Here is a 22,101-nt window from a genome sequence, read left to right as displayed (position 1 = left end):
ATGAGTTTAGAACTAGTTATACAAATTTGATGGGACATTTCCTGTCTGTAGTAAATCATCTCCTCCTAATTCTTTAAGAGTAGTGGGACCGTCACACTGACATTGTGGTGACTCCTGAGTAGTATGTAGTGAGGAGTTGCTTGAAAATTCTGAAGTGTAATTTGTCCCCAGAGGGAACTGGGTCTTAATCATGACACATTAATGGGGAGGTGTGAATTCCAGAGAATCCTGAAGACCTCATCATTGAAGGAAATTACCTCATTAGTCTTAGAGTTGCCTGTCTAGGGATGAGCGTACCCAATGGCTGGCCTGCTTTTCCAAAGTAGAAAAACAAACACATGGAGTGGTTGGGTTAATAACTTAGAGTGATTTCATTATACTTAAAACTGAAGTTAATTTTTAAGTAGGTTTGGTTCTTAAGCTATTAGACTAGTTGGAGATGTTGAGAAAATTAAATCCAAGACTAAGATAACTTTCCATTCAACCAGCATTTATTTATAGTCTCTCTTGTATGTAAAGCAACTGCATAGGGGTAGAGAGGAATTGAAAAGTTCTGTTCCCCCAGATCCTTAGTGTTAAGTGGAGCAGTAACCATTATGACACAAGACAGAATAAATAAAGCCAGGGTCTCGGCTAGTAAAGCCAGATCTCAGATGGTTGAATGTAAGTAGTGATTAAATCTGAAAAGCAAATGGAGTAGGAATGGATCCTACTGTATTAAGAAGGGCTTCTTGGAGGGTCATACTGGAGAGAACTTTTCAAAGATGAGAATGATTTCATTTGGGAAATGAAGTGTTCTAGGTGGAGTCTTAGCATGAAGGCAGCCGCGTTTTGAATAGAATGTGTTATTTAGACCTGACAAAAATATACATAGCACCGCCACTGGCTGTGACCTCTTCTCTTTTGTGAGACTGTTTATGGTCTAGAATTTCCAGATCAGGAACTTGACTTCATGTAGGAGGAGCTGGACACATTCCATGTGGGTTTCCTAAATATTTTTTGTGCACCTGCTGTTGCTATGAGTGAGGTGGCCTGAGAGACCCGGGCAGTGCTTAGCGACTCCTGTGAGTCACTTCAAACGCACTGCAAGTCACTCCAGTTAAATGTGGGTATTTCCTGACATGAACATTTCCAGTGATATCTCTGGTTTCAATTGGGCAAAACCAACAGCAGAAGAATTCAATGAGAAGCTTTTTGTGAGGCACTCTGACTTGCGGGAATATTTGCTTATGTGACTTTGAAGTCCAGCTTAACTCATTTCCTGTTGGGATGACATTTGTTTACTAGACTTGGCCATAGTCAGAGTTAATAGCCCTAATGGTTTTGAATGGTCCCAAATGGTTCTCCAGCAGTGCACCATTAGCAAGTGGGGAGGTTTCTACAGATGGCATGTAATAAACACACACCTGCTTCAGCTTTTGTGGGTTTAAGAGCTATCCCCATCTTAGATTTAACTATGGAAATATGGGGAACTGGAAAGTAAGAGTAACCATTTCAGTAAATGCTAGAATATTTTTCAACAGTTCTTTTCTCACAATTTTTCTTTTTTCTTTCTCTGAAATGATTCTGTGTGAAATTAATGCTATGAAAAAATGGCTGTCCCTCATTTGGTGATTATAGAGATCACCCCTGATTCTCCAGGAAATTAATTAGAGTGTACCAGGGAATTCACATTGGTAAACAGATCATAAAAAGGCCTATCATGAAAAGCACTGGATTGGGTAGCTTGTCCAGCGCACAGGAGGGCCCAGTGAGGCTGGGGATGGAAAACTTTAGTTTTCAGTTTATCTATTTGTTGGGCTCTCTAGAAATTAGCAAGGTGTTTAGTGACCCCTGGGATTTCATGTTTGTGAATTAGGATTAGCCTGTTTCTTTCAAGTTCAGACAGGTAGTTCTTGGTGGATGTTTTTGCTGTTGCAGGTTCTAGTGGATAAAATACAACCTGGATGCAAACCTTTATTAGAGTCTTAAACATGAAAGACCATAAAATGCTTATGTTCGCTTGGGTCTGTCTGAATGTTGTCATTGTTGCTCCTTTCTTGATGAGTGGGCCAAATACTATGCAGTTTTAATATCTCGCCTTGATTCCTATTGCCTTGTTTTTGGCTGTTCTTAGTATCTTCCTTTATATATCTGTCATTAAGTTATAATTGAAGCTTGATGTTTTATATTTAGAATGATGCATGGAGGTTCAGCTGTGCCAGCCATTCAGGCTTCATGGCAAATGTTGGTTCATGCCAGAAAGTGTTTGAAATCTGGGTCTCTTTTTTGGGATGTCCAGTCTGAGCAAACCATCCCCTTCTACTTAAGCTGAGGGGCACAGGGAAGCAATTCAGAGGTGATTTCAGCATCTGTCCATGTGAGAACGTCTCGTTGCTGATGAAAATGCTGGCTTGTTAGTTGCCTTTCTAACCAGCGGTCATGCAGCCTCACAGGGGCTTGCTTTGACAAGGCTTCGTGTCACTTTGCTCGTTTACCATCCTTCACCCGCAGTATCAGCGGATGCCAGCTCTGGAGTGGGCACATAGTGATGGTAGATGACACCCAGGCCCCAGGCTGTTTCCCAGGGGCTGCCAGACCCTGTGAGGCATTTCACAGCTCTTGAATTCTCTGAATTTGAGCCTCTTTTGAACTCCATCCATCAATCCATATAACCAGTTACTCAACATATGTTTATGAGGTTTTTACCTAGGCACTCATCTAGGTTTGAAGAACAGAGCAGTGAGCCAAATTGTGGAAAATCCTTGTATTCAAGGAGCTTACATGTCAGGGAGGGGAGAGCTGTAGAAACAAATACATAAGTAAATAAAAGACAAATGTTAAATGACAATGCATGCTGTAGAGAAGATACAGCATGGGTGGTTTTGGGGTGACTTGTAATTTAACATTGTATGGGCAAGGAAAGGCCTCACTGAGGAACGGCATTGGAGGAAAGATCTGAAGGCAATGAGAGAGTGGATCATGCCAGTATCTAGGGGGAAAGCTCAGCAGACAGAGGGAAGGATTAGGACATAGGCCCTGGGCAAGAGGGTGCCTGATTCAAGGACAGCATGACCCTCAGCTTGGCTGAAACCGGCTGAGCAAAAGGGTAGGTGGTAGAAATGGCACGAGAAGAAATGGGATCCAAATGGAGGAAGACCCTGTAGACGTTTGTACACACTTTGCCACTTACTCATGAAAAATGGCGAGCCTTTGCCGATTTCCAGCTGGAGGAGTAACATGATATGATTTAATTCAAGTGGCAGCCCAGTGTGCTAGGGAAAACAATGATCTAAGAACTCGGAGATCATTTAAGCCATGGTTTTGTCACCAGGTAGGGGCATTTTCGTTCAGCATTCTGAGCTTCAAGTTGTTTTTTTTTTCCCTCCTTAGGAAAACAAGCCTGGTGGAGTAGATAATTGCAAATGACCTTCCAGGGTGGTTTGATATAGCTTCTCTGCATTCATTGATTTTCTCCCCCTCCCCATCATGTTAATGTGTTTGAGTATTTCCTATTTGTGGCTGATTACATTTCTGTGTATATGCAGAGCAGGACCTCAGATGTATGAAGTCTCACGCTATACTTTATTCAATTGTTTGTAATTTTTCTATAAATATCTCACACTGAAAACCTTGCAGACTATGAAGTAGTTTTATTTATTGATGTTAAAGATGGCTTGCAGACTTCTTAGCCTGGATTAACACAGGTTATAATGCTTTATCATATAGCCTTAATACTAGTTTTTGGTTACACAGCATAGAGCTGATTTATTAATACCTCACTGTTACAGTGACCTATTGATTGAGGTTGAGTGACTAACAAGAGACAGTTTCTGTGCTCACTGAGTTGAGGAGGAGAAGACAGGTCTGGTTAAGAAAGTACCGTGCAAGGCAATGTTCATGAAAGAGGGCAGGAAGTCATGGTCAGCCTGAGGCCCGTGGGAGTCCTCAGCAGACTTATCAGGTGAACTTTCACCCTAGTATTCTTTGTTTGCACCATCCAGTTAGACTTTGTGCCATGCAAGGTGGGAGGTGCCAGAGGCCGGCAGCCTCTCATCTACAGTGCCAAGCAACTTGGCTCTGCCCCAAACTTGCATCATACTGTTTAGAGTTTCAAGGTCTTACAATTAACTCTCTTTAGGAGGCAGTGTAGGAACCATCTTTATGACTGGAGAATGTCCTTTGGGCATCTCAACCTCCTCCTTTCCACCAGAATATCTCTTCCACTTCTTTTGATGTTTTAGCATCCCACATAGACAGGTGCCCCTGTGAGGTGCACGGCTGGTCAGTTGCTCTGTCTCCCTTGTGAGGAAGTATTGCTCCAGCCTTGGCTTATCTCAGGCGTCCCATTTGAACTCTTTGTCAAGAGTCAGTTGGAGCCCCAGGCATTTTTACCCGCTGACACAGTGTATTCCTCGTGTTCTATTAACTGGCCTTGTCTTGGGCAGTCTAGGGATATCGTAAGTTTCCAGGTTGAGGATTCTGGACACAGCTTCCCAGGAGGTAGCAGGGCTGCTGCTTGGCCAGAGGCGTCCTTCCATCGAGTCTCCTTGTGTGTCTTCGGGAGTGGGTTGCTGGAGGTGCTTCTGCCAATGGGAGTTACCGTAGTTACCAGTGCCAGGACTCTGAGAAGAATGAGGCCCTCTCTTTAGCACCTAAGCTGTCCCTCTGGTGGTGCTGAGGAGGCCATCGACTGTGCTGGTGAACGCTGTTGGAGCGACCGAGGCCCAGAAGGGTGAAATGACTTCGCCAGGTTAGTGGCTGAGCTGGAACTAGAGCCAGGAGGTCTTGACTCCACGGCACTGCTTCCTTTTCATCTTTTCTACCTTATGTCTTTGCACACATTCTTTCTGCCATCTTGGACACTTTGTGAGCACTCTTTTGCCTACTGTCTGCTCCATTGTTCAGTCTCAATTTAAAGGTTGCTTTAAAGCAAGCCACCTCCTTGCCCCCTCATCTGAATTAGCTTGTTGTGTTATTCTTTTATGGCTTCCTGATCTTTTCCTTCATACTAGTTACTTACATACTCAATTACTTACATAATGGTACTATATTCATCCATGTCTTCAATGTCTTGTCTTCCCACTCCATGAAGTTAGTGAGTGTGGCTGTTTTGTTCATCATTGTGTTCCCAGAGATTAGCCCATGAATAGACATTGTATAAATATTTGTTGATTAGATGAGTCCATAAATGAAAGAATGATTAAAAGGCAGACTCTGCATTTTCTCTTGTCTATTCATATTAAATGTCTGTGCCTATCCTGGCTAAGGGTAACAACTGTTATTGACTTTGTATATTATTGAGGATGCTGAGGATGTGATTTTTATCTCCAGATGACTTTGTGGCCTTGTGGAATTTTATTAAAGTTGTCTCTGCAAAAACCAAAAACCGAGTGACACACACAAATCAGCTTTCTTTAATTGGTGTGGGCCTGACATGTTAGGCCATGATTTATCAGTTTATTTTGCTGTAGTTGCATTTTTTATTACTTAATTCTGTTTCCAGAAATGAGGTTTAATTTTTTTTTAGATACTGCTCCTTTCTTTTTTATTAGAAATGAATAATGAAACAATTGCTTTTTCTTAATAAGATTCATAATGTATTTTTGGAGAGATTTGTTTGGGTTTAAATGATGGAACTTTTAAGTGGATAGGAATGGAACAGCAAGAGGTACTTTCTGTAGAAGAAGTAAAGTTTCATACTGTGTACAAAAAAGAAAGGCAACAACAGGAGACTGTCTCTGTTTTTAAAACCAAGTTATTCCTAATGTTCATATCGAAAAGATGGTCTTTTCCCAAGCTAGGTTGGTGTGTTTAATTTATAGAGAAAGCATGCATTGTTCTGAAGTATGCACTGTGGTTGCACAGGCTCCCGGTAGATTAGCTCAAAGGTATCTATGAATAGTCACACCCTAGACCATACGAACTGAATAGTTTTACAGAGGCGGAAAGTCTGATGCATACTATTTCCCAGCCACTCATGCCTCAGGAAAGGAACTGGGGAGGTGGGGAGCGAAACCCAGCCGCTGCCGTTTGTATTCTCCAATGTGGCACTTGGCTCCGTGACCCTGGACAACTGATTTCTCTGAGCCACAGAACCTCCATCTGAAAAGTGGGGATAAAAATGCCACTTACTTCAGAATTATTTGAGGATTTCATGAGATCATGTATGGAAAGTTTCACAATGCCTAGCACGTGGTAAATGCCCTGAGGATGTCATTGCTTGGGGGATAGTACAGCGGACATGGTGGTGGTCTAAAGGTTTATACCCTGGAGGTCCTGGCCTGGGTGTGAATCCTGAATCTCTGCAGCTTATCCCCTGGATCATTTTGACCTAGTAACTTGACATTTCCATGCTGGAATTTCCTCATACGAAGAATGAGAATATAATAATACCTGCTATTTCAGGTTGTTGTGAAGATGAACTGTTTGTCAGCTCCTGGTACACGATAAATGCTATGTGGATGTTTGCATTTGTGATCAAGAAATCTGGCTTCTGCTGACGGATAGTCTGGGTTTGTAAGGTTCCATCATGTACCAGATATGCGACTATGAAGAAATTACTAATTTCTCTGAGCCTCTGTTTCCTCTTTGTTTGTAATATGGGGATAATTCTAATTGCAGTGCCAAGTTTTGTTAGAGATCAGCGAGATAATGTATATGTGTAGTGCTTAGCATAGGGCCTGGACAATGGGAGTTCAGTTCAGTTCAGTTGCTCAGTCTCGTCTGACTCTTTGTGACCCCATGAACCGCAGCATGCCAGGCCTCTCTGTCCATCACCAACTCCTGGAGTTTACTCAAACTCATGTCCATTGAGTTGGTGTTGCCATCCAATCATCTCATCCTCAGTTCTCCGCTTCTCCTCCCGCCTTCAATCTTTCCCAGCATCAGGGTCTTTTCAGATGAGTCAGCTCTTTGCATCAGGTGGCCAAAGTATTGGAGTTTCAGCTTCAGCATCAGTCCTTCCAATGAATATTCAGGACTGATCTCCTTTAGGATTGATTGGTTGGATCTCCTTACAGTCCAAGGGGCTCTCAAGAGTCTCTTCCAATACCACAGTTCAAAAGCATCAATTCTTCACCACTCAGCTTTCTTTATATTTATAGTTCAACTCTCACATCCATACATGACCACTGGAAAAACCATAGCTTTGACTAGACAGACCTTTTTGGCAAGGTAATGTCTCAGCTTTTTAATATGCTGTCTAAGTTGGTCATAACTTTTCTTCCAAGGAGTAAGCATCTTTTAATTTCATGGCTGCAGTCACCATCTGCAGTGATTTTGGAGCCTCTCAAAAAGAAAGTCTCTCACAGTTTCCATTGTTTCCCCATCTATTTGCCATGAAGTGATGGGACCAGATGCCATGATCTTAGTTTTCTGAATGTTGAGTTTTGAGGCAAGTTTTTCACTCTCTTCCTTCACTTTCATCAAGAGGCTCTTTAGTTCTTCACTTTCTGCCATAAGGGTGGTGTCATCTGCATATCTGAGGTTATTGATGCTTCTAGCAATCTTGATTCCAGCTTGTGCTTCCTCCAGCCCAGCGTTTCTCATGATGTACTCTGCTTATAAGTCTAATAATGAGAGTGACAATATACAGCCTTGATGTACTCCTTTCCTGATTCGGAACCAGTCTGTTGTTCCGTGTCCAGTTCTAACTGTTGCTTCCTGACCTGCATACAGATTTCTCAGGAGGCAGGTCAAGTGGTCTGGTATTCCCATCTCTTTAAAAATTTTCCACAGTTTGTTGTGATCCACATAGTCACTCTTGAGAGTCCCTTGGACTTCAAGGAGATCCAACCAGTCCATCCTAAAGGAGATCAGCCCTGGGTGTTCATTGGAAGGACTGATGTTGAAGCTGAAACTCCAATTCTTTGGCCACCTGATGCGAAGAGCTGACTTGTTTGAAAAGACCCTAATGCTGGGAAAGATTGAGGGCAGGAGGAGAAGGGGACGACAGAGGATGAGATGGTGGATGGCATCACCGACTCAATGGACATGGGTTTGGGTGGACTCCGGCAGTTAGTAATGGACAGGGAGGCCTGGTGTGCTGTGGTTCATGAGGTCGCAAAGAGTTGGACACGACTGAGCTGAACTGAACTGAACTGAACATAGTCAAAGGCTTTGGCATAGTCAGTAAAGCAGAATTAGATGTTTTTCTGGAAAAAAAAAAAAGGCAAAATGGTTGTCTGAGGAGGCCTTACAAATAGCTATGAAAAGAAGAGAAGTGAAAGGCAAAGGCAAAAAGGACCATGGGCAAAGGTGAAAGGACCTCATGGGAAAGGCAAAGGCAAAAAGGACCTCAGTAAATAAGAGGTACAGCAAAGATTTTTGTTATCATTGTCATCACTGTCACTTGATTATTTCCACTAAAAAGTGTTATGACTAGTATGTCTCTGTCTTATATATAGAATGTATATTCTAAAATGAATTCCACAAACCCTCTATGGAAATCAACATGATTAATATGTGGAAAATGATGTTGAGGTCTCTTGTTGATTTATTTATATAAATGGAGCTATTTCAGCATATTGAAAATACTCAGTAAAAGCCTCATAATCATGTGTTTACAATTTTCTGGGTCACCAAAGGTCAAAGTTAGTCAGGGTCAGTGTTAGGTGGACAGTTTTATATTCATGGAAAATGAGTCACAGGAAACGTCAGGAACTAAAATTTCCATAATAAAAAAACAAAAAGCCATCTCTTAATCCATGTTTAAATCAAGTCTGTGTCTATTTCATATCCTAACTGGCATTGTGTTCATAAAGTTTTGACATTGTTTGAATTTCTGTTGTTAAATATCATTTAGGGCTGATAATCATACATTATAACACACATCACTGGAAGTCATTAAGTACTGGTTCCAGTGCTGGTAACATTTTTCACTTTAGTCATCTGGGTCACTGTGTCCACAGTATCCATATTTACATCTTTGTGTCGTTTTGCAATATATCTTTAAGTTCAACTTCCTTTTTTAAAAAAGAAATAAAAGGTAAGGAAGCAACAACATCATTTGTAATCCAGAACTATAAATGGGATTTGAGAAAAGCAGGGTGTTGTCTTATGTTTGACCTGGGAGTGCCTGGTGTTTCAATGGAAGGTGAGAACTTGCACTGAGCAATCAGCTGTGAGGAGAAATGCAAATGGTTGTACCTAGGTTGTAGATACTCTCAAGTCAAAGTATGGAGGTGCTAATAGAATTCCTAGATTCTGGAAGGATGAGTAAAGCTATTCAATCAGAAATATGTGGGAGACCTTCCTCCAGATGTGTGCGAATATCTGCTGAGAGTGTGGGTTGGTTTGAAGGATGCAACCTGGAGAGAAAGGTAATTTGAGTTCAGTGTCAATGGAGGATCTTTTAAGCCAAAATTAGGAGGGTGGTCTTTATTCAATGGCCAGTGAGGAGGCTTGGGAAAGTTTTAAATAGGAGTCAAAGGATCCTGTGTGTGTTTCTGAAAAGGCTCTGTGGCAGGGCCATAGAGAATGGATTGCAGAAGGTGGTGACAAGGAAAGCCAAGGAGGAGCCGTGTACATTGGAGATGATGCGGTCCTGGACTAGCATGGTGGTTGTAGAGATGGTTGGAGCTGAGACACACTGGGGATGAAGAAGCACAGCTCTGGGTGATCAGTTGGACATAAAGTGGAGAGAGTGAGGAGGAAAAGATGGCTTTTAGATTTCTCACATGGGCAGGTGGGTAGAGCACTAGTGCTGTTTATAGCGATGAAGCTCTTAGAAGAGAAAGAGTTTGGGGAGAGTGGATATTCTTCTTTGTACATGGGGTATGAGATAGAAGAGCTGACACTTGAGAGAGCGCTGAGACAGGCATGATTCTAGGGGTAGAGTCTGTATTTCAGACCGGTTTACATTTACATGCATGAAATGCAATAGCCAGCCAACAGTCACCTAAACAGACGGGGATCCATTATGTCTCCCATACAAGAAACTCAGGGCTCTGTGACCCCTGCCATTCTTTAAGTGGTTCTGTGATGTCAGAACCACCCTTGTAGTGATTTATCTTGGCTTTTCTTCTGTTGCTTTTCATCTTGTGGCTGCTCCTCCTCTGGGCATTCAGAATGAATGCCACAGTGCTCAGTTATGTCCTACTCCTGTGACCCTATGGACTGTACCCCACCAGGCTCCTCTGTCTATGAGATTGTCCAGGCAAGAATACTGGAGTGGGTTGCCATTTCCTCCTCCAGGGGATCTTCCCAACCCGGGATCAAACCGGGGTCTCCTGCATTGGCAGGCGGATTCTTTACCACTCAGCCACCTGGGAAGCACCTGGTGGTTTATGGGCAAGTTCAAGTGCCAGAAATTATATTTTGTTTGGATGCTTCTTTTCTTTCTTGCCCATCTGTACAGTATTAAATTGCAGACAGTATGATAGAGTCATCATTTTAAAAATCCTGCTTATTTTTGACTAAACAGTTTTATGTTGGTCAGGTAGGAAAGATGAGATGCTTTATTTAACTACAGTATACCTAGTCAAATATGTACACAGACACACGCAGGGAAGCCCACCATTTCCTATTAACATGTACATTATAAAGTGTGTTTCAGCTTTAACTATATTTTTGTTTGTTACCTTCAAACACATATAACTCAGAACTGTCTTTAAAACACAATAAACATACCTTTTCCTTATCTGATTAAAATTCTCAACCTGTGGAAGACTTTTATTCTCAGATTTATTCCATATCTTCCTTATATAAGGTCTCTCTCAGCGGACCCCTTTAGGATTAGAGCCAATGAGGAAAATTCCATTTGGCATTCACTTGCTGATATGCATTATATGTGAAAGCAGGGAGTGTGTGATGGAAAATGTCATCCCCTTTACTGTGACTTTTGTATCTGTGAAGGATATAATTATTCTGTGTTTAAAACTAGAGAGAGGAAATGTTTGTTCATTCTTTTTGAAGGTAAGGTTATTCAGGGTATCGTAAGATGCAAATATTTGTCCTCTATGCTCTTCCAGTTTAACTCAGGAGAGTTTCCCCATCTAATATATGCAGAATTCTCCTAGTGACTGCTTTAGCTCAGAGTGGTTCTGAGAATAAAGAACTTTTCTGTCCCTGAGGTAGGGCAGAAGGTGCAGAGATTTTGGAAAAAGGCCTCTCATGCGTACCACTATGCCATGTGATCTTGAGAATAGAATTTAACCTCTCTGAACTGATAAGATGCTATGAAATTTGGGATGAGAGCAGGAGATAGTTTTATGGTCCCTACCACAAAACTATAGAAAAAACACCTCCAACAAGTATGGCTGGGTACCCTGAAGATGCAAGTAATATCTAGTGGGGAGTAGGATAAGGAAACTGGGAGACTGCTGGGAGACTTTAAGAAGGCCTTTTGGAGGAGAGGACTGGAAGCCCATGTATTTAATAGGAGAATGCAGAGGGATTACAGGATGGTAGAGGATGGCCCCAGGCTGAGCACATGGATGTGGCATGCAGGGTGTGTTTGAATATTTCAGAGACTTACTGTTTTCAGTGATGGACAAATTGAGAAGAGCCCTGGAAGTCTGGCTGAGTTTGGACTTTGCTTTCTAGGTGATGGGGAGCAACCACAGACACTTGAAAAATTCATACAAATTTAGTTTTGATAGAAGTGGATATTGTGGGTCAATGAATCTGTGCATTTAAAATGTCCATAGATTTTAAAAATTAAATGTCTTGAGATCGTGGTAGATTCCTAAAATGTGTGGTTTTAAGAAATAATGCCCAGAGATCCTGAGTACTTGCCCAGTTTTCCCCAGTGGTACCATCCAGTACAACATCACAGGCAGAAATCCACTGGAGACTTTTGAGAAGAGTCCACAATATGCCCGAATCTGTGTTTTAAATGGGTGATCATAGTAGGGATGGACTGGAATAGATTGGAGGTACAACGTGGAGACTAGGAGATCCTTTGGAGGTTAATGATCTAAAAGAGGACATGAAGACCATGGTGATAGGATTGGATGGGAAGGGATACCTGAAGTAGTAATAATAGGATTTGGCAGTCATATGGGGATGATAAGAGCATTTGATGCCTTGTGTAATTACTTAGCAAGTAGGTATTGAGGACTAATTGTGTACCAGTCTCTCTACTAAACATCGGGTTAAAAGATGAGCTGACAAGAGACCAGGCAATGTGACTGAGGGGAGGTGGGCTGGTGAAGCTGTGTTGCTTGGGACAGGACAGTGAACGCTTTGCAGAGCGGGTAACCGCCACTCTCCTTCTGCTGGTTATGACCATATGGGAATGTAGGCCCATTGTGATCGATAATTCTGGTTTCTCAGAAGCTAGAAATCTAGATTTTTTATGTGAGATCTCCCAATTTTTAAATGTTACCCAGTGCAACTTAAAAAACAAAGCAAAACAATTAGCATTCACCTGTGGGCTTGATTGACTTCATTATTGCCAGTTCCTAGCCTCTCTTTTGTTGGTGGGACATTTAGAGCTTATGTCAGGAATGTCTAGGGTTTATTTCAGTTATCCACTGTTGTGTTAACAAATCACCCTGTGTGTTAGTTTTTCAGTTGTGTCTGACTCTTTGGGACCCCATGGACTGTAGCATGCCAGGCTTTCCTGTCCTCCACTATCTCCCAGAGTTTGCTCAAACTCATGTCCATTGAGTCAACGATGCTCAACCATCTCATCTTCTGCTGCCTCCTCCTCCTCTCAGTCTTTTTTAGCATCAGAGTCTTTTCCAGTGAGTTGGCTCCTCGCATCAGGTGGCCAAACTATTGGAGCTTCAGCTTTAGCATCAGTCCTTCCAGTGACTATTCAGGGTTGATTTCCTTTAAGATTGACTAGTTTGATCTCCTTGCAGTCAAAGGGGCTTTCAAGAGTCTTCTCCAACACCACAGTCCAAAAGCATCAATTCTTTGGTGCTCAACCTTCTTTATGGTCCAACTCTCACATCCGTACATGACTACTGAAAAGACCATAGATTTGACTATACAAATGTAGTAGTTTAAAACTATGGCTGTTTTATTATCTCTCACACTTCTAAGGGTTGACTGGGCTTACCTGGGCAATTCTTCTGCTGGTCTTGCTTGGGGTCCCTCATAGAAGTACTGTATAGTTTTAGACACATGATGGTCAGGGCTGGAGAAATCTGGTGATCTGTCTTGGGCCCTGATACAATTGGGTTTTGTCTTTCTGCCTATAGTTTCAGGGCCTCTGGTAGTCTTTCCCTGTGGTCTCTCTAGCAGGGTAACTGGATTTCGTACATGGTGACTCAGAAGATCTTCAGAGTAAACGTTCCAGAATTGAAAGGAAGCTAACAGTCTCACCAAAATTAGGTCCAGAATTGCCAAAGCATCACTCTTTTTCTTAGTTAATGCAAGTCTCAGGCCAGCTCAGGTTTTTTGTGGGAGGCAACTACACAAGAGCATGAATACTCAGGCCTGTTTGTTCACTGACTACAGTTTTTAGAGACCACCTATAGCTGAAGTCTCTATACCCAGATACTGGTGAGTGTGTTGATCAAGATAAGTTGGCAAATCAGGGCACATTCCACTGCTTACCAGCCCCTGTTCCTCTGAAGATTTTGAGAATTTCCTGATACTAAGTTTCTTTTATGGTATCGGTGATTCTGGATAAATTTAATTTTCAGTATGACATACTTTGGAAACATAACTCATTTGTAGTTGTTTGCTTTCTAGCGCCTTAAAAATACTACTACTGCTAAATGATGAGACAGACTGATTCTGGTTTTGGTTGAGTGTGTGCTTTTCAGATATGCTACCAGTTTATTAATTCATGTTGATTTCCTGATCATGTATCCTTTCAGGAAGGAGGCTCTCAAATAAAGGCTGTTGAATAAGAATCCCAAGTCTTTACTGTCCCCCAGTAGGGACAGCTGTCCATTATTATGACACTTCTGAGTACTTGTGAGTATTCCTAGAAGCAAGTATACGATTTGCAGGACCTAGTACAAAATGAAAATGTGAGACCCCTTGTTTAAAAAGTAAGATTTTTAAGATGGTGACAGCAGATCATGAAACTAAGCCCAGGCCCAATGGACTGTGTACATGCGCACCAGGCTGGCCCTTTGTAGCCCCTTGAACATGTGTGCAAATGTTGCATTAAAGTATGTTTTCCTAGAAGAGAACCATTGACTGTAATCAAATTCTCATTCGATTTTGACACCCATAAAAGTTTTAGAAGCCCTGCTTAGACAAATCCGAAAAGGTGGAAGCTTTGTGTCTGAACACCCTCTGCTCCCAAGCAGGCAGTATACCTTTTGGCCACAGCACCCGGTCTTGGCTGATGTTAGGCTGAACATTCTGCCATGCAGACTTCCTGAATTCCAGGGACACCAGCGTCGTGGGGATGGTCTATGTGGCTGAGCGTTTTGACAGGTTGTCTCCTTTTTTACTGGACGCTGTTTCTGAAGCATGCAGAATAGATTACCCGTGCAAGTGATGGGCATTTAAGTTCCTTTGAAACAGATATTAGCCCCATTTGTTATGCTGGGGATTTGGGGATCAAGATCTCTGGGAGGCAGTTGGTGGACTCTAGACAAGGCTGCCACATTGTCCGACTTCATAGGGTTTATGCCTTTGTGAGATCTGCCGAAACACAGTACCATGGACTGAGTGGCTTGAACCAGAGAAATGTGTTGTCTCAGTTCTGGAGGCTGGAAATCTGGAGTTGAGGTGTCAGCAGGGCTGTGCTGTCTCCGAAAGCTCCAGCGAGGGATCTGTTCCCGGCCCCCCTCCTGTCTTCTGGTGGTTCCTTAGCTTGTGGTGACATAATTGCAGTCTTCACCTGGCTTCTCTCTGTTCACATTTCCCCCATTGTGTAAGGACACCAGTCATATTGGATTAGGGACCCATTCTACTCCCGTCTCTCTTCATCGTAACTAATGGTATCTGCAGTGACACTATTTCCAAACAAGGTCACATTTGAGGTGTTGGGACTTCAACATAAAACTTTGAGGGGCACGCAGTTCAACCAGTATAAGGGATATTTTCCAATTGCGATTTGGGAATGGCAGCTCCAGGCATTGTGTACCGCTTCGCCCAAGTGGCCCTTACATGGAGGGCTTGCCCTGGAAGAACCTCAGTAATTAAGAGAGGTGTTTGTGAAGCTGGCTTTTAATAATACATGAGCCACTTTGAATTACTTGTTTGGGTCCTTGACAGGGAGCATCATAAGCTCTTAAACTTTTTTTTTTTTTTTTTAATCATCCCTGTCAATCAGTGGATGCGAAGGTCAAATTACCCTCACGCCTACATGCCTGACCCTTATAATAGAATAATAATAAGCTAACATTTATTGAATGCTTATTATGTGCTAAGAACTGCATGTGTTATCTAATTTTATCTTCACAACAACTCTATTAGATAGTTACTGTTATTCTTTCAGTTAACAGGTGAGGACGCTGAGATCAGGTTTGGTTGTGTGACATGCCCATAGTCACATAGCTAATTAAGTGACAAGCCGAGATTTCAATCCGGTTCTGTCTGATTTCCAAATCCAAGCAACATTGCAGAGGGTGCGCCCTGTATTTTTAGAGGAATGTTTGCGTGTAACAGTTCACCATTTAAAGCCTGTTTTATCATGGGCCTTTTCTTTTTTCTAGATCATCCTAATGAAATATTCTCCACCTATGTTTATTTGTCTCAGGATTCTTAACCTTTTTCAGAGTACCACCGGGCCTTCCATAGGTTTTATTTCTATTTACTTCAGTAAATCTAGGAATTTTCAATTTGAATGAATTGAAATTACAAATGGTAAATGGTAAAAGGGATTATATTTTAGCTATGTGTTTTAAGAGATCCTTAAGAGAACACAAAAGTTAATTCATTTCCTTGACATTGGTGAGAATAGAGCCCTAAACATCACTAGAGAATTCCCTAGTATTGATAAGGAAATTTATTCTTATCTCATTTATGCTGCTTTCAGTATAATGTGCTATAGGGTGAGAGTGGAGACCAGTTCTCTGGAAAAACACATTTTTGCTTTCTTCCTTCTTTTCCAGGTAGCAACTAAAATTCTCTTTCTCTGTCAGAGTGATAGTCCAGTTAAATCCATGCATGTAAATAGATGGGTTCTTTCCTCCAAGTGTGAGAACAGTGCTGGTTTGGAAGCAGAGACTTGGTATCCTCTGATGGTTTGTTATTGTTGTTTAGTTGTTAAGCTCTGTCCAACTCTTTTGCAACCTCATGGACTGTAGCCCACCAGGCTCCTCTGTCCATGGGATTTCCCGGGCAAAAATACGGGAGTGGGTTGCTATTTCCTTCTCCAGGGGATATTTCCAACCCAGGGATTGAACCCATGTCTCCTGCACTGGCAGGCAGATTCTGTACCACTGAGTCACCTGGGAAGCCCCTGATGGTTTTTGGCAAGTTCCAGTGCCAAAAATTATATTTTGCTTCAATGCTTCTCATCTCTCTTGCCCATCTGTACAGTATTAAATTGCAGACAGTATGATAGTCATCTTTTTTTTTTTTTAAATCCCTGTTATCCTTGACTAATAGTTCAAGTCAGGCAGGTAGGAAAGAAAGATGAGGTGCTTTATTTGATTACAGTATACCTAGTCACCTGTTTACATAGAAACACATATGTATATATGTATTCACACACACATATACATACACACGTATCCACATAGAGCCTTTGTTTAAATGGCATGTCAGCTAATGTTGCTTTCAGACCGTAAGAATTGAATATTTCCCTAATCTAGTTGAATTATTTGCCAGGGTCTGTGGGATAACTTATTATACTTATCTGCAAGGTTCTGATAAAGGCTGTCTTGAATAATCCAGAATATGTTTCACCCCATGTGTCTAAAAGCAGTGTTTCGCCCAGTGTAGTCCCAGGATCACCTGCGTCAAAATTTCTGGGGGCACAGTCAAAATATGAATTCCTGGGCCCTGGTACTCCAGCCTCACTGGTCCTGGTACTGCAGCCTCACTGATTCTGGTACTCCAGCCTCACTTTCTGGATTTCCAGGAGACTGCATTTTGTTCGGCTCCTTTGTGATTCTTCACCACACCATCCTTTGAGATCCATGATGTGAAATGTATTAACAGGAGAATAAAGATTAAATTTAAATTTTCTCTGTCCTGGTTCATTTTCCTCTTGTCTGTCTTTTGTCTTCCGCCCCTCCATCAAATATATTAAAACTGTTTCAAGAGCTATTCTAATGGTGTACTTTTTGCTCATAAGAGTCTTGTGTTTATTTTAGCAATATCACAATTCCATCTTTCCTTTTGTGGTCTATATAAAGGAGCCGTTGGGGAAGAGCGTTTGTTTTTTTTAAATGCCCACTATTCTCCACAGTAAATCTCCAGGAAGGAACAGCATGCTGTTTGTTCTTTTCTCAGGATGAACCATAGCTTTCTTTGATAGGGGGTATTGTCATCAATGGTTTCAGCAACTTATGACGCATCCTTTTTATAAATCCCAGAGTTTAGTGCATGTGTGCGTGCATGCTAAGTCGCTTCAGTTGTGTCTGACTCTGTGCAATCCCATGGACTGTAGCCCACCAGGCTCCTCTGTACATGGGATTCTCCAGGCAAGATTACTGGAGTGGGTTGCCATTTCCCTCTCAAGGGAATCTTCCTGACCCAGGGATGGAACCCGTGTCTCTTAAGTCTCTTGCATCAGCCAGCAGTTCTTTACTACTAGAGCCACCTGGAAAACCCAAGTTTCTAAAGGCTACTTTTTGGGGTGAGTGTAAGGAATCAGAATTCTCTGAGAAATCCTTTTGAGGATTTTCTGGGATCTCAGAATAGGCAGTCGCGACTCTCTCAGTGTATGGTGTCAAGAACTTAGGCCTCTAAGTATACGAAAGAGTCATAAAACTAGAGGTTTTAATGGATTATTAGTAATAGGACGTTTTTAACCAAAAGTATTCCTGACAGGTGAATTCCCTCCCTTCCTCTCCAGTATTAGAGAAATCTCTTTGTTGCGAAGTTGAACGAGCAAGATTGTCTCCACTTTAATCCATAGTAAATAACTTGTTGGATTCCAAGAGAGTAGGAATTTTCCAGGTGACTCAGATGGATGCTTCTAAAGGTATCCAGACAGTGGATTTTCCACTGTCTAATCCAGACCATGATGTTAGAAGCAGATTCTTCTATAATATTCCTCTTTATTATAAAAGGAAAATCATCACCTAAGTGTTATAAAGTAGAGAAGCTGTGTGGTGATTCCTTCTGAAGTGTCCGATTCAAGGTCTGTTTCCTCTTGGAGACCCTCAGGTTAATCTCGAGCATCTTGTAATTCCAGCCTGGGAGAGACTGGCCTGGACTGTAGGCTTTAGCACCTCACTGTTTGTTTTTTGTTTGTTTGGACTGGTTAATACAAGTGACAGCCTGGTATTTTTTGTCCAAGTGCTGTGGTTGGATTCCGCTCCCCACCCCCCCCCCCCCCCCCCGCCCCCACAACCAATGGTCAAATCTCTTATCTCCCTGCTGTGTCTCTTTCATGAAAGCTTTGTGCTGGCAGAGAACCCTTGGTAGCAGAGCTGGGCTGATGGACGTGGCCCTGACTATAATTTGGGTTGTCCTGTGAGGGGTTTGAGCGTTTCTCACGAGGACTCAATGGCAGTGAGTCACGGTGTGCTGGGGCACTGGTGTCCTGAAATAACAGCTCTGGCAGCAGCAACAATTTAGTAGCAGTAGCTGGTTGAGCATTTACTGATGCTCCCACCTTGCCCGCCACTGTAAGTGCCTTCCATGCATGATAGCATTTAAATTGGCAGTAGTCCCATGAACTGAGCTCCATCTTTCACCTCCATTTTACAGATAATCGTCTCAAAGCCAGGCTAGTAAGAAGCAGAAGTGGAACTTGAACTCTGATCTCTTGGGTGGCCACATGTGTCCATTTAACAACCACACTACATTCTTTCGGACTGAAGTGCACATTGTTGCCGGCTTCCCCACCCCCTCTTAAATCACATCGTAGTCAGTTTTTACTTAGCAATTTTTTTACTGAGTAATCCAGGGACCGATGACTCCCTCTCCTTATTTTTCACGAGTTCAGGTTTTAAGTGAGAGAGAAAGTCCAGCCTTCGGAAACTGAGTGTGACCTTCAGCCTGAGACCGTGTCCGTTTACTGAATTCTCAAGGGATAAAAGGAATCTTGTCAGGGGGAGGGTTGGGTAAGAGAGAAAGAGGTAGACAGGTAGACACATCCAGGGAGATTTGTATCTCCTTAGAGGAGCAGGAGGGACATTAAATATAATTTAAGATTAGAGTGCAGAGGTCAGCAGGTAATAATGCTAAGGGACGCTTTATGTAAAAAAAAAGAAACAGTTCTGTGGTCAAGTAAATTTAGTAAACTACCTTCTAACAACCAAACCACCAAGAGCGCCTGACACTAAATGCCTCCTGTGTGCACTTTAAGCACTTGTTGTACCAGTACTATAAGGTATTATTTTGATCCCAATTTTACTGATGGAGAAAGGTCATCCTGCTATTGTGTGGCAGAGGTGGGAGCCTAACCGAAGCAGTCTGGCCTCAGGCGCTGGACTCCTCCTCCTAGTGCCTCTTCTGGTGACATCTGCTGAGCGTGAATATATTGCCAGGCCCCAGTCTTAGTTCTTGTGTGTATTTCTGTTTACCTGTTTAACCTTCTCAAGCATCATAACATGCATCAGCATATTCAAGATTCTGAAGTGTCCAGCAGTCAACACACTTGTTAATCTGTGTCCAGTGTTTTTCGGAGTCACTTCACTACAGAATTCATCTGCCTTTGTCGAGGAGCAGGAGGGGTGAAGGGAAAATACCTGCGTGTGTGCACTTGGGGAAATGACGACCAAGAGAATCATTTTATTCTGACTTTGCTTCCTCCCCTGTGCAGTTTTGAGACATGATTTATTTTCAAAACAGAGCAGACTCCCTGAGAATGTGGCTTTATTCTCTAACTGCCCACCCAGTGTTTGGTGGCCTTCATCAGGGCTCCGTCTTGCTTCCCCCAGGGGGCATGGATACCTGCTTCTGTCTACTTTATGGGAATCTTGACAGTAAATGACCACAAAACTCTTTGAGCTGCTTTAAAGAAAGACGCTATTGAAGTCCAAGGTCTTCATGATGTCATATCAAATATCCAGACTGCCTTCATTTTGGTTAACTTTGAAAAATAAATGTGTGTGCTAGCAGGAAAGATTAACTAGTTTAATTTACTCAGGTGGAGGGAGGGAAGAAGATAGATCTACAGAATGTTTATTGCTCCCCAGAGTCAAACCTTCAGGCTCTTACAGCCTAGTACAGAGATGATTGGTCACAACAGGAGCAATGTTGATGTTGAGTTCCCCATAAGACTCTGGGAGCCTTATGTTTGTGTGACTGACTTTGTCCTTCTGAGGTCCAAATATCTGAGGCCAGAGACCCAAATGCATATGTCTGGGCACACATCCTTGGTAGTGTATGCTTTTTTAAAAGTTTTGTTTTAGCTGTATGGTTGTACTAGTAAAAATCCATTTTTATCAGTGTACCAGGTAAAAATCCGTTTAGCTGTAAATGACAAAATCCAACTCAAGCAAGAAAGGAGATTTACTGGTTCCTTAAGGTGGAGAGTACAGGTCCTTTTAGGGTTGGTTTGAACTTGAGGATGGTTTTAACCCAGAGGCCTGGTGTTAGTATCATGGGCTTGATTTCTGTGCATTCACTGTGCCTTCATGGTGACATGTCACCTTTAGTCTTTTTTTGGTTCTATCTCATGTCCAGATGTCTGTCTACCAGATATTCCTGAGGCTACTAATTCCCTTTAGTCTATTTTTGGTTCTACTTCATGTCCAGATGTCTGCCAGATATTCCTGAGGCAATTTATTCCCTCCACATCCAGAGACGAGAGAGATTGAGAGATTAGGCGTATTTCTGGAGGCTGTTTCTGAATAGCAAGAAAGAAGATCAAACCTTTCTTATTGCCCAAACTTAGATCATGTTCCCATGCATTAGCCAATGCCTCTGATGAAGGAATGGGTTTAGACTGATGGGTATAGACTATTGTGCCATGCTCCACTCCTCCATTCTGAGGTGGCATGGAACTTTGCACAGGAGGCATGGAAAATCAGATGTTTCCACAGTAAGTGAGAACGGATGCAGGGTTAAACTTTGAGACTCATGACACAGTTTACCGGACAGTTTTCTCTTATTCACCCATGTTAGCAGTTACATGTGAAACTGGCCAGTTAATGAATAAAAGAGCTAGGTCAAGATTTAACTTACAAGGGATTTAGTTTCAAACTGTCTCTTTCTTAGTAGTACAGGCTACAACAGATCAAATTGAGGGATTCTCTTCTTTTTAGCTTGTTGAATGGTGTGGTGTTTTGGTTTTTAATTTGTAAAGCATTAAATTGAGTCTCTGTCTGCTAGTGGTTTTTAATACCAAATGCGTTTTGGGTGAGTGAATCTGAGGTTTCATTAAGGCAGTATAAATGACCCTAGCTTTATTACTCTCTTCTTCCTATTGATCTCAGCGTGACTGCTCCTTGCTTTTGACATTGAACTTCAAGGTTTACTAAATAAAGGATATTTGTTTCCACATTGGTCTCCTAGATGCCTGACATTACATTTTATTTCATAAAAATTATGCCACCGTTAAAAATAAAATGATTAATATTGAGAGGCGTGAATTCCAAGATTGATGGTAGTAGCCGAAGTGTACGGAGTGCCAACTGTGTGACAGGGAAGTACTGTGTAAGTGCTTTATCTGCAGCGTTCTGTTTGTTCATCTCAGTAGCCCTGGGAGATGCTATCATTACTTGCATTTTGGGGAAACTGAGATTAAATAATATGTACAAGGTCACATAGAGAGGAAATCGTGGAGCTAAAATATAGATCTTTTGACTCTGAGTCCTGTTCTCTTGATCACTATTCCCTCCACTATTTTCAAAGCCAGGATATTACGTCCAATGTTAATTTGGAATTTTGGCAAAGTTGCATTATGTGTTTAAATCTTTCTGCAGTTAGTGCTTCTATAGTCTAGTAGTGGTAAAGGATTGAAAAAGAGCATTTCCTAGCATGGATCTTGGAAAACCATGATCAATGAGTCTTTAATAAAAAGTGTGCATTTTCCTTGATAGCCAAAGCAATTTTGAAAAAGAACAAAGTTGGAGGACTCACACTTCCTGATGTCAAAGCCTGCTACAAAGCTACAGTAGTTTAAACAGCATGGTA

General features: G+C 42.0%; 1 protein-coding gene across 3 annotated transcripts in view; it reads left to right on the top strand.

The window, feature by feature from the left end:
• The window catches only part of MITF (melanocyte inducing transcription factor), a 228,130-nt gene that overhangs the window by 28,177 nt on the left and 177,852 nt on the right, over positions 1-22,101 (top strand). The gene's annotated exons all lie outside the window — the stretch shown is intronic.

Source organism: Cervus elaphus, chromosome 24 (genome assembly GCF_910594005.1).
Source record: "Cervus elaphus chromosome 24, mCerEla1.1, whole genome shotgun sequence".
In the NCBI taxonomy this organism is placed as follows: domain Eukaryota; kingdom Metazoa; phylum Chordata; class Mammalia; order Artiodactyla; family Cervidae; genus Cervus; species Cervus elaphus.
The sequence above is the reverse complement of the archived record's forward strand: the minus strand, read 5'-3'. Positions and strand labels throughout refer to the sequence as shown.